Consider the following 18,207-nt stretch of genomic DNA (forward strand, 5'->3'; position numbering starts at 1 on the left):
TCAAACCATTTACCTACATCCAGGACTTTCGCTGGTATTTACAACAGCGATTAAGAGAGAAACATCAGTGGGAGACTACAGTTGCACACCAAGTTATAGTGGACATAAAGTAGAAGTCTCCCTCTAACGGCAACTGGCAAAATTAGAAATTAGATACTTGGAGAAGAATCCTGAAGGTATCGAAGAAATCTTAATTAAGTGGAAATTTATGAGAACATTCCTAACCAAAGCAAAAAATAATATTAAGCTACTTAAAATAAAAAAAAGTAATTTAACCTTTCTGATACAACATAAATATTTTCATATTTTATTAAATTTTTTAAGTTTAAAATTAAAATTAAAATTTATTTTTGTTTTTCATTAAGGCTCCTATTCTAATTATACAATATTTATCTTTATAGGTAGCATAATTAACTATCGCATTAAAATTTTTATTCACAGAATTGTAAATACGAATTAAATAAAATCTTAAGATAATCTAACAATTTATATCACTAAATACAACAAAATTATTTAGTTAATTTTAATTATAATTTAATTTATGCAGATTAAATTGTTTAATAAACTAAAATAATTCGAATAGTTAAGTCTACATTAAATCATTTTAAAGAAAAATAAATTATTTAAAATTAAAATTACAATATTTAAAAAAGTAATTTTAAAATTAAATTATTTAAAAGATGCATAAAATATAAATAATAAGGCTAACTTACTTTTCCTGAACGAAATTAATCTTACATTCGAGTTATTTTAACTCAAATGCATTCTATTGCCCGACTCACCTTTCTGTTCTTTCAACCCTTCAAGAAGTCATCTAAGGCTAGACTTACTAATGACACTCATCGTCCACCTCAACCCTCTGTTGCTTGAGAAGTGCTACATGCAGAGGTAAGAATATACTTCATGGCATGGCAGCAATATCTAGCGGTAGAGCTACACGCGAAGTCCCGCCCACTTCAAGACACAGCAGCCTGTTTAAGGCAGCTGCTGTCCATAAAACTAATTCCACACTAGCAGAAAACTTTTAACTGTCTCATGACTGGGACAAAGGGTTTGCATTCTGCGGTTTTTCAAAACCCGTAGATTTTATGACACGTGGTAGAAAAGAACTTATAAAAAGAGCTGTTCAGATTATGCGGATTTTTATTGCTGAATCAGCACCAAGACACTAATAAATGAGGTCTTACACAATGAATTTGATCATCGTTAAAGTTCAAAAAAAGGTTTTTGGATAACACAATCATTAGAAAGTTTTTATTTGTGCAATTTGATTAAAATATTTTGTCAAAATTTATATCCAGATTTATTAATATTAGTATATAGCGTTCAAAATTTAATATAATAATAGAAACTAATCACAAACACCATATACTGTATATAATTTAATGATTAAGTAAGGAAACTAAATGCGAAAGTTTCTTATTGTAAATTAAACATAAGCTTATATGAAGTTTATGTTTAATGCTTAAATCTTTAACACAATTAATATCATGTAACATTTCTGTAATAACTCATTAAAATTTATACATTTAATGTATATATTTCATAAATATGAAAGGCTTTTTTAACTTATCATTCTTTCACCATAAATTTTACTTTCGCTACACGGAATATCTTTATTTTTAGGCAATTTTATAGCATAAATTGATATATTTTTTCAATATTAACTTAAATACTAATATTACAATTACTTAACTACTTATTTATAGTTGTATGCATTGATAGAAAGAATGTTTATATGTAAATTTACATTATCTAATAGATTTAAAAGAATTTAAAATATAGCCTAATTAATGAGTCCTATTATAAATGGTTAAATTTTGCATAATAATTAAAGTAAGTTTAATATTGATTCTTAATTATAATAAAATTTTCGTTTTTTAAATTATTTTATATATTTTTTTGTTGAATTTTTTCTTATAGTTTATTCGATATAACTTATTTTAAATATTATTACATTACTGAAACAGTTTTGTGACTGTATTTTACTGCATGTAAATTATTTCATACATATAGTTACTGTGCATTTTCAAATAATTTTTCCAACTTAACACACTGAAATTACTATACAAATTGTTAATTTCTCTTTACAGTATATTTGTGCAATAATCTGAAAGTCATATAATAAGATAAAATAGAAGTTCCTAGTTACAAATTCTATGCTATTTCTACAAATAACCATTTAACTTTATAAAAATCTTATGTAATTTATTCATTTCCCAATTTTCGATTTTTGTTGTATTTTCTATTTTTAGATGTCCCCCAATGATTTTTTGAGTTTAATATTTACATATATTGTTAACATAAACATTCAGCCATGTTTTATATTTGTTACTTATTTATTCTTAACTTTTCTCGTTTGTTTTATCTTCTGACTTGGCGCAGCATTGTCCTTGTAGTTTCTGTGCCAAAAAAATTATGCAAACCAGTCTTAAAGTATTTTTATTTTGTGGACAATAATAAATTTCCAAAATATAAGCAAAATTATATTTTATTATTTCATTTTTTTTCAAATTTTGATTTATCTAAAGCTCTTTTATAATAGTCATTTTCTTATATTCATTTCCAAATATCGCTTTCTATGTTACTTTTTAAATATAAAACTGTTTTTCTTACTTTGAAAGATAAGAAAATCTATGTAAAAGAATTTAAAATTAATTATATAAACCATTAAAATTCTCTTAAAAGCTTTTTTTATATAAATAAAACATATGCTTATGTAAAATAGCCTATATAATTTTATAATTTAAAATTAGTTCAGATCATACATTTTATTATTAATATAAACCGAAGACATGCCGTCTGTTCTCGCTATGTAGGAATTCAGACATTATTTGTTGTTATCTAAATGAAAATATTAAGAATTGTATGTCGTATTATATGTAGAAGTCATTTAACCAGATAAATGCCTTTAATACCCAATTTAGACCTGTTTTAAAGGTTATAAAAAATATATTAATCATAAAAAAACTGTTTATATTGTTTTATTTTGACTTATATACGTGAATACGTTTAGATGAAAATGCTTAAAATTATTTTTATTTTTAATTCTGATTCATGTCCACAGAATAGTTTGTTATAATATTTTTAAATTAATTTTAAAAAGTCTCCCAGAATTCAAAATTGGTGAAGATGGTAAATATTTAATTTATTTAGCATTTAATTTCTTTAAATTAAGCTTAGATAAAAAATAAACTTAAGTATTCTCTGTTTTACATTCTTAAATCTTCTTTGCCGTACTTAATTATATACAGTCGAACCTGCCACCTGCCAACAGCGGTCACCTCTAAACAGCGGCCATTTTTAAGGAACTTTTTTGAAGAAAGCATACAAAATGACTTCCAAACAACAGCTATTTTTATGTTCCTATCAGTTCAGAGGTTTGAGTGTATTAAAATTTGAAAATATTAAAAATATATTTATATATATAATAATTTTATTTTTATTTTTTGTTATGAATATGGAAAAAAAGCTTTAGATTAAAAATATTTTAAAGTGTAATATTAATAGAATAAAATTAAAAGTATCTTTTCTTAAATTTTAGTTTTATGAATATCTTGTAAATTTATTAAATTAATTTAATATTATGTGTAATAATTCATCATATAATTAAGTTTATATTATGTATTTAATAGTAGATTAATTAATTAATTATTTTTATTATTAATTAGTTAACACGATCTAAATGAAAATGGACGAAGCAATAAGGTTTCTTCCTCAATTATTACTGAAAATGTAATGTAAGGTGTTTCATATATATATATTTAAATGTATAATTTAGAAATATAATTTGTTATTGCATTATTCTACATTAAAAAACTAAAAAAAAAATTCAAAACTTGTCAAAATTAATCTCGCTTTTACACTCAAAAAACTTCCCATAAATATAAAATTCTTAATTAATTTAATCAAATTTCTTCAGTGTAGGAGCTTCAATGAAAAGGCTAAACAATGACTACAAACTTAATAAGCAGATGAAAGTAGAATTATGTTACGTAAACATATGTCCATTCATTACAATTAAGTGAATGCCTTATGGACAAGAAACAGGAAATCATTGTATAGAGATGTTGGTTGGATATAAAACATTCAGAAATTCAATATTAAGAAAACATTTAGAATAACATTAAAACCACATGCGAAATTTTCTACTAAAAATCAATTATCAGTTACTTTAGGGATGTAATAACAGAGCTTCTCTCTGTTATTACAAAATGACTGTATTTTGCTTCTTTTATTGTTCAAAAATTTGTATAAGTTTAAGAAATAAGTTTATTTTAAAATATAATGTATATTTTTTCCCAATTTTTTTCCTTGTAGGATATAAATTATTCTTTATCTCTGTAAATTTAGAAAACAGAACAGCGAAACGTTATCGTTCATTCATTATGAATGAAGAAACGTGAATGGAAAAAGTTACGTTACTCTCAATTCAAGTTAACGTACGTCGGATACCTGATAAGAAAATAAATTGTTCGATTAAATGTTCCATCCAATCTTATAGTAAAGAATTCTTAGTTTAATTCACTATATACTTTCAATAAATTAAGAAAATAATAATAATATTTGAATTATTTGTAAGCCTAAATTGGATATAATATAGGCCTACATTCTAAATTGAGAAAAATAATTTTGTAAAATATTTCTAAAAATTATTTTCAATTAATAGGACCTAAAAATACAGGCCTATAATTATTCTATAAATAGAAATTTATCAGCCATTGTTTACAAATTGTAAATATTAAGATGTATTAATGCATTTGTTTATGTGTACAGTACATATACTAATGTATTTTATTTAAAAATTAATTTTTATGAAGCGATTTTTTAAAGTTATGTTTAAATTTTAAATTTCGGCTTTAGAGTCATTAAAAGACTAGAACTTTGGAATTTGTAGTGTCTTATAAATGTTTAAAATTTATTTAGTAATTACTTCACGATAGCCTTGTTGAATAGTGACTTATATAGATTTTTACAGCTCTAAATGATCTAAAAACTCCAGTTTTGTTTTACATTTAGTTCTATTTTTCTTCTTATATAATAAGATTCATTAGTTAATAGCACTCATTTTTAAAATAATAAAATAAGTTATGTAAAATTCAAATTGTATTAGGAATGTTAAACAAAGAATAAGATTGAATTATTTTTTATAAAAGAAACTGTACACGAAATTATATGAAGAATATATACCATTGTTTAATATCGGAATTAAGAATCTTGATAAAATAAAACTAAACTGTGAATATTTATAAATTTCAACACTTGTAGTGCTTTTTATTCAATAATAATCAACGACAGTGATGTGAAACAACTGAAAATTTTTCTTTATTGCTATGGCAATATTTACTCTTTTTTTTCTTGTGTTTTCCTCCGGCGAAGATTGAGTAGGCCAATTTCCTCTAACTGAGAAGAGAAGTAATCGATCAAACGGATAAAATTCTCTCTCGCCGAATGAAAGGACACAAGGGGCTAATGTCGCTAAATTTTCTGGTAAGAGTCTCTACCCCAGGGTAAAAACTTTGCGATTAGTTCTCTTCCTCTATTTTAGCACATGGCATACCACGATTGTATTAAGACCGGCAAGTTTCCTCTGTTGGAATATTGAAGCAGATTGCTTTTAATAGCCAAACTTTTCAAAACTTTGAAGTGTAACAAATTTTGTTATGGTAATTGAAGGAAATGGCCGATGTTTTTGAGAAGAAAAGTTATTAGATTTATAAATCATGTGTAACATTTTACTATAATTTAAAAACCATGCCTTAGCTAAATAATTACAATTGTCTAGCATATGTTTACATATTTACATACTTATGTTTAAGCTAATTATTTTTAAATAAATAAATAAATATTCAGTTTACGTCATTCCTATTTCTAAATCGTAATTAAAAAGAAAATACAAAACATCATTATTTGAATGAAATTAGCCGACTAATCCAATATACTTCTTATTTAATTTTATTTAAAGAAGATTATTCATGCTATATATAGATTTATGAATGATATTCTACTTAAAATGCAATTAAATTGTAAATGTTTACAATTTATGAAATTAAATATTTGCAGAAGAATTTAAGGCTATAAAAGAGACAATGTTTAGCCTTCACTTATAAAATTTCGATTTAAACAGAAACTTTTTCAGTAATATTCTCTATTTATATAATGTTTTTAGTATGGTAAAACGAATATATATGTGTAAATTATTTAAATTCTAAATTATTTTAATAAAAATCTAATTATAAATCACTTGAATTAGTTTATTATAAACCAAATTACATTCTATAGAATTTAAATAGGCTATAACTACTTAAATGTCTTTTTCCTTATATTTTTTTAATTATTAAACATTTGTCTTAATTTTATTTACATTAAACATAATTTTTTTTTTTAAATCAACATTTAAATACGTTTAACGTTAAGCAATTTACACTTTATTTATATATTTTCATCTAATTTAGTCTATTAAATATTTTAAATAAAAAAAATCACTTATGAATTTGGTTACAGGATAATTTCTATATTAAAACATTTTTATCATAAAATTCATTAGTAAACTTTATATGATGTAAACAATAAATTTAATTAAAATTAATGCTTAGTATAATGTTAGTAGAATAAATTAATATTCAATTAAGAGCTAATTTATGATATTAAGTATATATTTATATTTATTTAAGCTAAAGTTTAAAAAAAACATTCTTTTTTATTCTTAACGTATAGTCTGAATTTTAAACTGAAGCATTAAAGCCTAAAATTAAAGCTCTCATTTTATATTTTTAACAAAATATTTCTTATTAAACTTTTTTATGACTTGTTATAAATCGTTTCTATTATGGTTTGAATAAACACTTTGAATTACTTTTTACAAAAATGTCTTCATTAAAATTTTAATTTAAACAGCTCATCAACTTTAATGATGTTCTTTAAATTCTTTTTCAGGTATGTCCTATCGATTTTCTCGTCCTTTCTTCAAACAAAAAAATGGTAAGTTTTCGTTTCCAGAAGAATTTTTTCTTTGATTTTAAGTTAAAATTGTGAATTGTAATTTATTACGGTTGAGTTAAAATATTTTTTATTAATATTTTTAATGTGAAATAAACTTTTAGTGGAGTGTTTCACAATAAATATGTCAAAAATAAAACATATAAAATTTTAATTTTTAAATACAATATTTATTGATACAGACAGTTTTTTAAAACTATATACTATTTTCATATTAGACTATATAAATTTAGCTTTAGATAAATGCTCTTAATTAGGATAAACATAACAATATAGAGCTGTATAATGTATTTGAAGCGCAATATAGAGTTATAAGATTCATATTCAGCTTGTTATATGATAAATATCATATAACAAGCTGAATATGAATCTTATAACTCAATATTGCGCTTCAAATTTTACTTCTTAAGTCAAATCTATCTTTAATTTAATACTATCAAACCAGACTTATTAAAAAGGTCCAATAAAAGAAATAATAAAACCTATATTATAATTTTAAATATAGGGTATACAAAGGCCTAAATGTTAGTTACAATATGTTTTTATTTTTTCTATTTTAAATTCCATTTCTACTGTAGATTTTCATTAATATAATGCAGCTGTTATGTAAACAATAACAGGTAAATTTTTAAAAATTTTTTTCCGTGTTTTCAATATTGCAAATATATCAAGTTTGATATTCTGTCTCGAAATATTTTAATAAAATTTAATTTAATTTGAATTTGTCTAAAGCAATAACAAAATAGAGAAGTGAAAAAGGATTTTAACGTTTCCTTCATCCATTATTGTTCTTTTAGTTTATTTCTATTCGTATTAATCAAACAAAATTTATGTATAATTTATATTCGGCATTAATTATATAATTTTAATAGATTGTATAATAATATTATTATTATTTGATATATTATGGCTAATAATCGCCTTTTTACCCTTAGGTTTTATTAATAAGTAGAAGCATCCTGTGTTAAAGAAGATTCTAAATCGAAACAATATTGTAAGTTTAAGTGCAAAGAGTATGGCAATAATGTAATTTAAATTGGATTTTAAATTATGTTAAGTTAAATATAAAATTTTATCTTTAGGAAGGATTATTATTATTAAAATATTATCTTCAATTAAATTTCGTTTAATTAAAGGATAATACTTTTGTTTAAATACACTCGGTTTGTTTACTTAAATAATTAAGAGTATCAGCAGAAATAGAGAAAAAAATAAAATAATTTGTAAAATTTTTAAAGAAATTACTGATAAATAATTTTTATAATAGAATAATTGAAAAGTGAAATTTCAATATAGACTATCATTTAAATATAATTAAATCCTAAGATATTAGACAATTATTAAGTGAATTTACTATGATTTACAAATTTTAAATAAATATTATAACATTTAACTATTCGTAGATAATTTTTTTATCTTAATTTCTCATAGTAAATATAGAAACACGTTTGTATAGCATGAAAATAACAGCATGATATGCTTAGTTAATGTATTATATTGTACTGTACCATGGGATTATATAGATATAAACATAATGTAAACCTAAATGTTTAAATTGAAAAATTACGAAAACTGAGATCTATAATTTAATATTATATAATAAAATTAATCATATTTATTGTGTAAATCAGAAAACAAATTTTTACCGCAACATATCTATAAACTTATAACTATAGAAATTATTTATTTTTGAATACAATAAGTAAGACCCAGATGAACTTAAGATGACTCACTCCATATGCAAGAAGGCAAAAAACTCGTACGTAAAATAGAGTTAAAAGAAATTAACATACGAAAAGATACTGTAGTACATCCATATTAATAATTACTTTAAATTAATATTATATTAATATAATAATATACGTGCATTTTTTGAAATTAATTATTAACTCGAGTAGACATCTGTAACATAGATATAATTTAAAAGTATCTATATACTAATTTGTAAGAATATATTTGTAATATTTTACTTTTTGTCCTTTCAAATAAATTATTTTCTAAAAATTTCAAAAAAATAATGAGTGATAATTATAATAAAACAAATAAAAATCTTATAACATTATTTATACACGAGTTTCAGATTTTCAAAAATAAATTATCATATTTAATTAATTGTTAAATCTTATTAAACCTCATTGTAGACCTCATTTGCGATAAAAGCTTTAAAACTTAAACTTTTCTCAAAGTCGAGAAAAATGTCATGTCTACTTAAATATAAATGAACGTACGTCTTCCTAAAAAATTTTTGTAGCCAATTCTGTTCTGTTAAAACTTAATGTAATCCAATCTGGTCTACTTTCTTGCCACTTTTCTAAAAGATTTATTTCCTTCGGCAAGATTGTGATCTTTTTTCAAAATACAGCACATTATTTCTGGACCACACATTGAGACCAATTGAAGATTTTGAAAAACAGAGCAATAACCATGTGAAATATTATATTTTACTTATATATTTCATACAAAATTATAAAAGTAGAATAAATAAACTTACATTTTTAAGTTTGTTTTTTATGTATTAAGTAAATATGTTGGGTTTTTTTTACATAATATGAAAATAAAGTAAATCATAAATAAAAATTACATAGCTGCTAATACAAACGATAAAACAAGACACATAAAAATGTAACCGTGTCATTTTATTTTATCTCTTTTATTGGTTTTAAAATAAAAGTATCGTAAATTACATAAACATCAAATGTAACAATTTTTTAGTTAGAAAGGATGAACGACTTTGCAGGAAATTTCCACGCTTGATCGTTAAATTTACTACATTGGACTACCATGTATTATCTGTACACATCAATGATTAAAGTTATTTTTTTATTGTAACCAATAAGCATTTATGAATTATAAAATGAATCGAATGGAATTATTATTTAAATAATAACCATCAAAATTTTCTTTGTGATTCTTATACTAAACGATAGAAAATCATAAGTAAAACTATTTTTCATCAAAAATAAATTTTAATACAACGTTAGTATTATTACTTGATACATCTTAAAAATACCGTCTGTGTTATAAACGAATCAATTATAATTTGAGTAAAGAACACACTAAAGAATGATTTAGAAACTTTAAAACTATTTTAATTTTCATTGCCTAATTTTTCTAAATAATTTAATTTGCCTGTTTAATAAAGTATTAATTACGAAAAAATACACCATTTTCTCTATTCCACAGACAAATAACTCTATATAATATTATTTTAAAAAGGTAATGCTGATGCAATCTTAAAACGTTTTTTGGATCTTTTAAAACTGGGAATCAAATTATGGAATTTATGAATTAGATATTTTAATTTTAACATACTTTATATTGTCGAGTTATAGCCTATTTTTGGTTTAATATTATACAATCATTTTATTAAAAATAATTTACTTTAAAAGGCAGAATTTATACACTATCAATCAATATTAATTAATTTTCAAATATTCTAAATATTATAAACATATAACTGGACAGAAATAACAAAATATAACTTATATAACAATAGTTATAAGCGAAAATCGTAAAGAAAATAGATATAACTTGCATATATCCTTGTAGAATCTATTTTCTTTATGATACTTTAGAAGCAGTTTTTCAGAAATGACATTAAGAAACCATTTTAAACTTTTAAAGCGCGTTAAACCTATTGATGTATTAATGTTTACATATATTTGTACGTCAAACTAGACATTTAGATTAAATTATCCTATTTTTGTATACTTAATTCACAAATTAGCATTAAATTATTAGAGTGTAACTTAGAAATAATCATGAAAAATTTACTTGTCGGTGGTATTAAAATGTAAAATAAGATATAAATATTATACGTTGACTCGGATCTACAGATAATTGAAATTTACTTGTGAAAAACGGAGCGACTAATGAACAAACATAACTTAGGATGTGATTTAGAGAACTTCAAAATTTCTCGATAAATAACAGTAACAAACCAATAAATTTTCGTAATCTAGCATATTCTAACTTTAAAAAATATATTACAAACCACAAACGATACTATAGAAACCTCTAATTGTAATTCTAATCACAGTTTTCTTATTTATTTATAAAAAAATTATTTATAAAAACTACATGTTAACCATGAAATAATGTAACATACGATACGTTTATTTTTTTAAAATTTATTTAATTATCATTTTAAAAATCTTAAATGTCATATGATTAAATTTACATGTTTAAATTTATGGTTTACCTTATTATTTTAATTACAACAGAAATAAAATTAAGATTAATTTAGTAATACAAGAATCCATTTATTAGATCTTTGTTCAAATACTAATCCCCTAAATAAGTTATTCTATATAAATTATTTCAGTTTATTTTGGAAGAAAAAATATAAAAAATAATAAAATGTCTTATATTTCTTAGGATATTATTTACTGCGACAGGAAATTAAATAGAAATAACATGTTTATGAGTCTTATATAAACAGTTAATGATTTCTAATGGTAAAATACGTTCCATTTGGATATATCGAAAAACATAATTTAATTACGAGGTTAAATAAGCCCTTAATAATTAATAATGAATTTTGAAAATAGAATAATTCCAAATTAATGTTATTATTATAAGTAAAAATTTTGTTTATTTTTTTTATTAATGGGTACTTATTATATTTATCATTCACATCATAATTTTGGTGATATCTATGTAATATTTTGAATTATATATTTTTATTTATAAATTTATTGAAATGTGAGAAACTTGATATTTAGATATTTGAGTTGTACTGCAATACTTTTATGCTAATATATAAATTAATTCAATGTACAGAATAAGACTTAAAATATATAATTAATATAAGGAATTATATAAACATATATCTTACTACTATATAATGATATTTTTACTTTAAATACAGCTAGTGATATTTGCATAATTTTACATTAAAATCTCAGTTGCACAAATGACATTAAAATTTTTATTTAGTAAAAAAAAAATGTTAATAAAATTTTGAATTTAAATTAAGTATTACTATATATTACTGGAACAGTAAAATAAACAGCTTAGCCATTGTTATTTCTAGACAGATTTATTTTTAAAACATTAGAACTGATACAAGTGTAGGTTATTCTAATAAATTTCGATAGTAATAACTTAACTGAAGTGTTTTATTTGAACTGATATAAACAAAATTTGACTTATTTACTATTTTTATAAAATTAAACATAATATTTGTCAAAATAGCTATTTATATTCCCTAAAATTCTTTTAAAGTTGTTGATAGTATGTTCTGTTTTCCTTTATTTATACTGTATTAACAAACAGTTTGTATACTTTTCTTGATATTTATATACATGTTAGTCAAGAAATACTTTTAGATAAATCAGATATCTATCTAATTTATCTACAAGTGTTGATATTATTTATATATATATAGTATTAGTATTTCATCCAATATTATAAGATGTTAAGTGAGGCTGTTACATAATTTAAATTAGTGTGTCATGGAAATTGGCTCAATTTTATTAATATAAATAATATAATTTAAAAGTTTAAGTTTAGATATTACAGTCAATTATCATTTGAATCGTGATAGAAATGTCTTATTGTTTTTGAATGCTACTATTATGAAGTAGAAATTTAAAAATTTTATCAATCATTTAGTTTAGTTTACTTTATTAATACTGATATCATGGCTGTTGGCCTTTTTCAGATATCAGACATAAAACATACAGAACAATATAAACAAAGAAATCAATAACAACAAAAGAACAGAACAGAACCGAACCAATAACAACAAAGAAATAAACAGTTTAGATTTATTAAAACAAAAAAGTTAAACTGCATGAAGCTAAGGCGAAGAAAATAAAGAAAATTTAATGAAGGATTAGGTAAGATAACAAGAAAACTATTAAATATTTTAATTAACTGAAAATAATTATTATAATATAAATATATTTTATTTAAAAATTATTTTAAATAAGTATTTTATAGGTGAGTTATTTAATCAGCAAACGTGTCTATTAGATTTTTCTTCGCTAGTTTTTAAGCATTAGAAGTTACTTAATATAACTTATAAACAATTAAATTTAAAAAGTCTCGCACTAATTTCCTTTCGTATACTAAATTCCGAGTCTAATTGATAATTTTTACGCGAAATTTTACTAAGAAAAATTTCTTTACTGATTAAAAAATATATTTAAAAAAATAGTATTAGGCCAATTACTTAAGTAGATCTGTTAGAATGACGAAGGCCTATTAATAAAATTACTAATTATAATTTATTTTTCATGGTAAGCGTAGAATTTAATTTAACATTATCATTGTATCAACCAGCGATGAATATTTAAAGAAGTAAAAATTAAATAAATAGTTTATTCCAAGAATTTACAAATAAATCTGCTGTTTTCAATATGCAGATTTTCAAAAAGTCTTTTGAAAGAATATAAAGATCAGAGGCTTAATTAGAATTTAAACAAAATCAGCTTTATGCCTTATGCTTAAGTCAGCGGATTTACTTGTCAAATGCTAACACTGATTTGTAAGAGGGATTATTTATGTATAAGCGACAACCTTGTAAAATAAATGCAAATTAAAAAAAAAATACTAAATATATCATAAGCAGAGGGATTTACGTTATTTCTAAAGTTTAAAATTCGATAAGTTAATTAAATTAGATAAAGCTTTCGAAGGAACTAAATTATAATTTAGAGCTAGAACTTATCAGCAATTTTCTGCTTTAACAATTTAAGTACGGTGGAGAATTCTTTTAAAATGAAATAAAACAGAGAAAATAAAAAAAATATTTTGTAATGTTTTAAATAGAATTAATTGCTGAAATTAATTTTATTAGTACTATATTTGAAAACAATAAGACATTCATTGATAAACGAACTATAAGTTTGATTTAAGCAGAGTTTATTATAGAAATCAGTTTAAGATTTTCAAATTTTAAAATAAAATTTATATAAAATTTCAAAAATTAAGCGTATAAACTTATATAAGTTGATTATTAATTCTTATTTATTTTTTGAAACTGTTAATTCGTTACACGAAGTGATAGGAAACAGTAATCTTTAACAATGTGTTGGAGTACTCTGTAGGTGGTGGTGTTTTTGATCTTCTATCTACAATCGAGTGTTAAGTTAAAAGCATTATCGAAATTTTATTTCAGATAAAGTAGAGACCACCATTTGATGTCTACCTCCTGCTAATATTAGAACTCCGACCATCGTTTGATAACAGATTGGACAAAATGAAGTAGGCCTAAAGTTTAAATTTAAAATGGCGTCTGCGTATATAAACAATTATAGGCTCGTAATAGTTTATATTTTATACCTTTCAATTAGAAGTATATTTGCTTCCTATTGAAAAATAATTTCAATCAATTAGATTCAGCGAATTCTATATTATAAGGAAAAAGTCTTGGTTACAATTGATAAATTTAGACTTTATATTTTTATTGCTTTTAAAGCGTATGTTACTTATTATAATTTTCAATTATATTGTATTGTAATTGTTAATATTAGTCTCATATACTATGCAATTAACATATAGAAATTTAGAGAATAATTTTAAAATTTCTAAAATTTTAAATGGCTTAAATTTTTTAAACAGAAAAATTTTTAAATAAATATATATATATATATCTGTGTCTGTTAATATAAATTAACTTAAATTGAATGTAATTCTTTCGCACGCTTACTAATTGAAAAGTATTTTTGTTTAAATTAATTAATACGACCTTAAATATATTCTTTAGGATAAATTAATTAGGCCTATATCCGATGTTTAATAAAAATATTTTATATCAAATAATTAGAATTATGTAAACATAAGAAGCCTCTTGCTAACTCTTGCTAATAAAACGTTCTCCAAACAAGCATTTTTTAATTATAAAATTATCTTTTATATCGGTATTCTTGACATGAAAATAACAAGATTTTTGTCATGTATTTAATAATAAATCATTTTATAACAAGGTAAATAGTTCAGTAGAATTATATGAAGTTTAATTTAAAGTTTAAAGCATTTTAGTAACAAGTCTTTTAAATGAAATTATTCGAAATTTAACGAAAATCTAAGTTAACTGGATACACTAAAGTTTAGATTTTTTACAAAGTAAAAGTTATTAAGAGGTTTATAAATATATTTATAATAAAAATATTTAATTAATTATAAATTTAAAAGCATAATTGATAGCATTTAAGATAAATAAGTAAGATTAAATTTATAATCACATTTCTTTCTGTAAAATATTATTTTGAAATTAAAAAGAAAGGAAAAGATGGAACTATTAATTTTCTAAATGTTACTTATTATTTTGGTTACATGAGTAACTAATTACAATTAGTATAGGCTATAGGCTATGCTTACAAATGTATATATCATACATATCATATATATATATATATATATATATATAAGAGAAATATAGAAGTTAGATTACACGATACTATATGAGGAATAAATCGCTTATAGATCCTATTATGTTTATATTTAAGTTTAAATGTTTATTTTTTAAATTATTTACATATTTATTTCATAATTTTTATTTGTTGTTTATAAACTCAAGAATAAATATAAGAATAAAGTACAAAAATAAAGTACAATAGTCTATTTCTTTTAGTGCATATCACTCATTAAAATAATTTTTAATATATTTTTCTTTGTTTTTTTTTACAGATTAATGAATGAAGAAGTAATTAAGAAAATATCCTATCTGCATTATAAAATATCTATTAATATTTTATAAATATTCCTGAAAATAAAATTTTATATTCTGTAACTAAGTCGTAAGATGTTGTTTAGACCTAATATAATAAAATTAGGCCTAAACAACATCTTAAGACATAAATATAGATTAAACTTAGCATATATAGTTATTCTAGAAGATAAAAATATATTAATTTAGTTCTACTAAGAAGTATAAAATTTGTTGATATGGCCGATTCGCTTCGAATTTTACTGTAAAAATTAAACGGCGATTAAAAAAAAAACATTGCGATATTTGTAACACGAATCAATTGTTTTGAATCGGATTTTTGTCTTACAGGTTAAAATAGGCTATAACTTGGAGAATGTCTGTAAATAGGACGTTAAATTTAATGGCTCGGATAGTGTTAGAAAACGAGGTCTTAACACCGACACCTTCGGGATATTGCTATTTGCCGATAGTTTGCGATTTTAAAAATAAATTCTGTTGCTTTAGAGAACGTTAAATATTATCTAAAGCATTATATAAATATAATAAACCTTTCTACAAAAAATTTTGACAATAAAATGGACGGTAATAGGCTTTTAAGACATTATTGTTATAGTTTAGCTGTAGCAGTCATACTTTAGCGTAATATAAACAAAAATTTAATTTTTGAAAGGGTGAGGAAAATAATTCAAATATCGACGTCTTATGAAAAAAATATAGGTTAATGCGGTCACATTTAAAATAGGAGTAGGTTGTAAAATTTAAATGACTAGTAATTTTGAAGAGGACAACAAAAGTTAGCCTATAACTTATGAAAAGCAAGATTTGGATATCTATATTTCCTTATGGAAATCATGACACTAACATTGAAATATATTAAATTTTTCAAAAAGTTTCATTCGCTTCAAAGAAGACTGTAAATTATTGACAGAAGAATTGAAAGTAGTCCTATTTTATATGAAGCAATCGACTTGCGACGTAAAGGATAGAATATTCGTTTCCTAAATTGAATCTTGTTACCTATTCGTCGATTGAATGTACTTTTCTTTCTTTTCATACAAAGACATTTTAGAAGAATTTTAACGAGTTTCAATTTCTTAGGAAAGAATAAAAATGCTTAGAAATTCAATTGAAACTTTTCTATCAATAATAATAGCACAATTTGAAAAGACTAGAATTTTTTGCTCTTACATAAAGTAATGTAGGTTGTACTGTTAAGAGCAATAAAAAAATAACTAGCTGATCTTTATAAATAATTCTTGTACGATTACTTGTAGACTATCGCCTAATAGTTTAACGTTCTTTTAATTTTACAAGAGCCATTAAGCCTAAAATATGCTGTAGTCTAAACATGGCCTAACTGCTTTAGTTGGTCTACTAAATGCTAATTTGAATAAAATTTTACGTTATATTTAAATGATTTGAATGTTAACATTACTCGAAATGTCTTTAATTAATTGTTATTCTACTACCAGTTCACTTAAATCAAAATTAAATTGTAGGTAGAAGTTGTAGGCCATAACTGCGTAACATCAGCGAATTTGTAATAAATTTGAAATAAAACGCATTTAAAAGTTTAAAATATATAAAAATTATTTTGCATACATTTAATAAGTGACAAGGAATAAGAGGCCAATCTAAAGAGTTAATTCAGCTGTTGGAACTGCAAGTAAATTACATTCAAATCAACAACAAAAAAAAAAAAAAAGAATATAATTATTTTCTATTTTCTCTTAATTATCTTCCATCAAAGTTTACTTTTTCGATCAAAGCAAACTCTTTTGTTTCGAAATAAATACTTAGTATATTAATATATGAGAAAATAGAAGGCAATCGATAGTTAACACTAAAAAATATTTTTATATACCTAACGTTTATCATCATTTTATTTTTAATTCAGTTAAAAAGTGTAAAATGTATATAATTTCCATATTTGAATTGCAAAAATTTTATAAAATAGAAGGCCTAACGTAAATAAAGACAGATATACAGAACAATGATAATAGGAAAGTTCTTAAAATAGTTTATGTATAAAATATTTTATGGTTTGTTTTACAAAATATAAAAATTGAATATTCCTACCTGATATACTTTAACAAACAATATTGTATCGATAGTGATATTCCATGAGATATTCGGCATACATTTGAAGTAGGCCTTTGAATGACGCCATTGGGTCAAATGATATCGTATTGGTCGTTGTGACTGGACGATACGACCCGGTAGTTTAATTGCTTTCTCCGGTAGTTTTGGCAAAAGACCAACTTTACGTATTTAACATAAATGTGCTTTCTTTAACATGGAGTGTACGCTTTAATTCTGTGGAACGAAACATAAAAAAAATTGAGCAGGTGAGGATTATTGTTAAAATAGGAAGATATTTCAAAGGAAAGCATGTTAAAATGAAAATTGGGTAAAAAAAAAATATATAGGTTACAATTTGTTTATTACATTTTTAAATATAATATCAGAATAAATTATTTGAATTAGTTATAAAAATAATCACGAAACGAATTAAAATTCAGGAATTGCTCATACATTGAAACACAAGG

The 18,207-nt window shown here is 22.6% G+C and overlaps 1 protein-coding gene across 2 annotated transcripts in view; it reads right to left on the bottom strand.

Annotated features, from left to right (window-relative positions):
• LOC136970002 (homeobox protein abdominal-A homolog) overlaps positions 1 to 18,207 on the bottom strand; it is a 231,486-nt gene that overhangs the window by 65,624 nt on the left and 147,655 nt on the right. For both annotated transcript variants that reach the window (XR_010879920.1, XR_010879921.1), the window contains one exon: positions 17,738 to 17,974. The gene's annotated coding sequence lies outside the window, so the exon portion shown is untranslated. The remainder of the gene's footprint in view (positions 1 to 17,737; positions 17,975 to 18,207) is intronic.

This window comes from Centruroides vittatus, unplaced genomic scaffold (genome assembly GCF_030686945.1).
Source record: "Centruroides vittatus isolate TY-2023 unplaced genomic scaffold, ASM3068694v2 contig_1863, whole genome shotgun sequence".
Lineage (NCBI taxonomy): Eukaryota > Metazoa > Arthropoda > Arachnida > Scorpiones > Buthidae > Centruroides > Centruroides vittatus.